General features: G+C 34.1%; 1 long non-coding RNA gene across 1 annotated transcript; it reads right to left on the bottom strand.

The window, feature by feature from the left end:
- Positions 1 to 973: 973 nt before the first annotated feature.
- LOC107058500 (uncharacterized) lies at positions 974 to 1,760 on the bottom strand. The gene is made up of 2 exons (XR_001472096.1): positions 1,425 to 1,760; positions 974 to 1,231 (listed from the first exon to the last, which is right to left on the bottom strand). It is a non-coding gene; the product is annotated as an uncharacterized lncRNA (long non-coding RNA).
- Between the last annotated feature and the right edge of the window lie 3,018 nt (positions 1,761 to 4,778).

The raw sequence follows: 4,778 nt of genomic DNA, 5'->3' as shown, positions 1-4,778 counted from the left end.
CACACTAGTCATCTCAATCTAGGGACCTAGTGATCACGGTCGTGATGGCCAACATCAAATGGGTCCAATGACTCCTTCTACGTGATTGAGTGTTAATGCCCACGATTGCGAAGACCAAAATAGATGGTCCTCACGAACGTCATGACAAGCCTGCGATCATAACACCAATTTCATTGGCCTTCACAAACATAGTTCAAAGCTCGCGAACGCGATGAACAAAGTTGGATGCATCAGCAAAGGCTGCACCAACTTAAGTTAGAATTAACAAATTACCCCGATGGAGGCTTGTGATTTGGTTGAAACTCCGTGCACACAAAAAAAACTATTGCTTCCCCACCAAATTTGATATTTTGGACTCAATGAAGATGTTGATTTTCCAACTAAAGTAGTCTTGACAAAAAGTGGATCTCACACTCGTGGTTCCATTGTAGCCATAAGCCACAAAGTTGCTCAGAATGAGTATGGAAGCCTCGAGTCCATCTAGACCAAACTCAACATTTTAAAGGTAACAAATCCATTAGAATTGCATTTTGAGTTACCTAATGTTTTGATGGAAGTCAACCATTCAAACTTTAAAAGCTCCAAAAGACATAAACTTGCACAAAGACCAAGCAAACGACCAGGTGATCGAGCTGTCAATTTCATCAAGTCATAAATAACTTGGGATTACTACAAAAAAACTTTAAACACCAAAAATTACTACAAAACATGGAAAATGACCTAAGGGTCATTCGAATAATATTTTTAAGAAAAAGTATCTAACCAAATTCTATACTCATTACTAATTCATGTTTAGCATTGATTCCTAAAATTGTGTCTTCCATTAATTTTGTTGAGTTCAAGCCTCTTAGTTTAAGAAACTACTACAGAGGTATGGCCCGTGCTAGCACGGGCCCAACATGAATGGTTTTGATTTCTTTTTCTCACTGCAACAATACAATAGTACAAGCAAACTAAACACGATGCCGACCTTCTTGGTTAAAGTTACATTAGCAACACAATTCTTGTGCTTGTTTACATAATTGAATGAAACATTAGAATTTCTTTACATAAAAAGAAGTCGTAAGAGAATTGCAATTGAGTTTCCTATTACAACCTATCTTATCCACAGTTCGGAGAGTTCAACTTTGCGATATTGATACCATCCATAAGCCAACCTCACTCTTCATCTGGTTATACACTATGAGCAAAATCTAACTCATTCTTATGAGAATAATGATTCAAGTAAAATCTGCAAAAAGAGAAGATTAAATCAATTTACAAATGTCAGAAAAATGCACAAATGGAAAATTTAGTAAATTACCAAATATAAGCACGCAGTACCACATATGTTTTTTAAAAGAAAAAACTCTAGTGAAGTTATTACATTATAATAAGATTTAAGTTGTTTATCCACAAAATAAACAAAGAGCAAGTAACATTACCTAACAATCATTGATTTCAGATTTGATCTCAAAAAATGAGAATTGTTTTCGCAGATGTAGAGCCACATCGATGCAACACGGCAGTACTTCATATATTGAGATAGAAAATTGCCTACACTTTCAGTTCAACATGCATGTATGACAATACAACCTGTTCATACATTGAGCAGAAATATTTATATGCTTTCCACTGAAATTTTAATTTATCACAATATAATTGCTTTGTCGACTCTGTAAACTTTTCCCCCTTATTCCGTTCATTGGGTAATAGCTCCTTTCAACTTTTTCTTTATGCTAGCGCAGAAATCCTGTACTATTATTTGTGAGTTGATTTTGAACACAAAATCATGTAAGGATTTATGAAAGACGTGAAAAATGTGTTAAAAGTAAATGTGTTAATTACTAACACCAAATGCGCGGTGCAATAACATAATTATACATTCAGAACCTATTTAAAACAGTGCAAAAGATAATCACATTAAGAGCAACTTACTTGAAATGCTTTACGAACCATTCCAACATGTCTTGGAATCTTGGTTAGGCTCGCCAGCTAATTTTACATCCATTAGCATGTACCTCTCTCTTTACCAATTCCGAAAAGTAAATTTGATGAGCGTTGTGAAGTCACAAAGTGGACACCATGTGAATACTCTCATTTTCATACTCGCGGATACAAAGTGAAATGGTTCAAGTTGCACCTGTTTTCAGTACAAAAAAGAATTAGAAAGAAGAAAAGATTTCAACGACATAAGAAAATAACCTATTGAGAATAGCAAAGGAGTGTCGCCTATCTCCATAGTACCAGAAAGCAAAAAGATTATCATGTTATAGATTGATAGGAGTTCTGAAGCTGAAGGCATTTTAAATTGAAATCGTTTATCTACTCTATCCGAGGAAAGCTCATATCTTCTAATACTTTTGCAATTAAGCTCGCCTTCTTTAATTCATTTTCTGCAAAGTACTCATTGACTAGAGTTTCTCACCGTATCAATGCACTAATTGAAACAACTACCACATATATTGCAAACAGTAAACTGTTGTCCACTCTAAAGCTTTAAAGGACATAAATCAAGCAAGTTTTCGCACTACCTAGTCTGAGCAAAAATAGGGCAAATAGAAAACTACATAGAGTTCACTCTTAACAACTAAATATTATGACGACAAAGCAGAACATTGAATGATCCAGTTTCCCGAATTAAGAAAACTGAATCAGGTGCTTTCAAATGGACATCAAAACATGCAAAGATTAATTGCCTGATATATGGACTCTGTGATATGATATAAATGCTCTAGATTACTCCAATTTCAAAGTTACAGAGGGCGATCGCACTACAATATATTATCAGCAGACTCACATACTAACACTGATAATATCTATGTTCAGAGTAGAGATGTAGTAGACACAAACCACAAACCAAGATCACTTCAATCAGCTAAGTTTCAAGATGATAGCGGACTGATATATGAACTCTGCTCTAAAGTAATCAAATTTCAAAATTACAGGGGGGCAATGAAACCACGGTAACCCAGACAATCTCATCAAGCTGTCCACAAATATAATACAAATAAAAAACCTCTAAAAAATTCATACTGCTCTAAAATAATCACATTTCAAAATCACAGAGAACCTTGACACTACAGTATCCTAGAGGATCACCTTAAGCTATCCATGAAGACAATATAGATTAAAAAAACCTCTAAATAGAAATTCAACTGCTCTATAAAATAATCAAATTTCAAATCATAGAGAGCGATGGCACTACAGTATCCTAGAGGATCACCTTAAGCTATCCATGAAGACAATATAGATTAAAAAAACCTCTAAATAGAAATTCAACTGCTCTATAAAATAATCAAATTTCAAAATCATAGAGAGCGATGGCACTACAGTATCCTAGAAGATAACGCTAAGCTATCCACGAAGACAACACATATAAACAACCTAAAAGGGTTGTCTATACAATATCCTAGATGATCAACTTAAGTTATCCATCCACAAATACCATAAAATTCCTCAGATTAATTCTTAAATAATCAAATTTCAAAATCACATAAATCGTGGCACCACAGTACTCCGAAAGATCACATTATCCTATCTACGAAGATAAAAAAATTAATTAAAATTGCTATTAAATAGTCAAATTTCAAAATCATAAAGTGCGTGAAACTACAGTATCTTAGATGATGATGTAAAAATACACAAAGAGAATAAAAAAATACTCTTGAGACTTGCATCTGAAGTACTGTTGATGAGTTCACGGAGAAAGATCTCCTTGTAGCTGTAGAAAAGTGTTGATAATAAGACTAAGAAGCTGATTGATCTCAGCCTGGAAAGCAATGTCGTTGTGTCCGCCATTTTTGGTAGATCTTAAGAGTTGTTGCTACTATGATAAAGAATCTCAGGCGAAGTGAAACACAGAGGGATAAAAAGCTAGAGAGGGTTTATGGGCAGTTTTATGTAACTTTATATTGAGAACAACCTACTTGAAATGCTTTCCGAACCATTATTTCAACATGTCTTGTTATAGCCTCGTCAGCTAATTTTACACTATTCACACGTAACCATTAAGATTTGATGAGTGTCTGTGAAGTTACATGCGAACACCATGTAATACTCTCATTTTCCTACTCCCAGAGAGCGGAAAAATTGATTCAAGTTGCACCTATTTTCAATACAAAAGAAATTTAGAAAGAAGAAAAGATTTCAAGGACACAAGCAAATAATCCGTTGAAAAATACATATTTTTGAGAAATTATGAATAAGAATCTTGCCAAACTTCATACTCCAAGCAAAGAGTGTTGCCTATCTTTATTATCTGAAACCAAAGAAAAAAATCATGTTAGATTGGCAATGAGTGCTAGAAAAAAAAGGCATATTAAAATTGAAATTGTTTATCTATCCTATTCTGACACCTCTGTAGAAATCTAAGTTGTACAGACACTTCACTTTTGATGTTACACCCGTGTCGGATTCTCCAAATATACACTACTTTTGGAGAATCCGACATGCACCCATTGACATTTTTGAAGAGTCCGAACAAAATAGGTGAAAACTGAATGAAAAGATTAGTATCACGAAAAAGGACTCACTCCTCTAACACACCTAAAGATTAAAAGTAATCAAGTAGTTCATCGAAGAGAAGAGCAAGATACAGATCAATTTAGGGTCCAACTGTCTGAGTCATCAATAAATTATGCCCAGAAAGCTTGAATCTAAGTAGCTCAGAATGTAAATATTTTAATCAAACATTCAAAAAGATAGTTAATTGGCTAGAAGATTGGATATAATATATTAAGGTTAATTACTTGTATTTAATAAGGGGAGTTTAATCAATCAAATGTGCCACAATCTCA

The sequence above is a fragment of the Solanum tuberosum genome, unplaced genomic scaffold, assembly GCF_000226075.1.
Source record: "Solanum tuberosum cultivar DM 1-3 516 R44 unplaced genomic scaffold, SolTub_3.0 scf00019, whole genome shotgun sequence".
NCBI lineage: Eukaryota > Viridiplantae > Streptophyta > Magnoliopsida > Solanales > Solanaceae > Solanum > Solanum tuberosum.
Note: the sequence above shows the minus strand (reverse complement) of the source record. Positions and strands in the feature narration are given on the sequence as shown.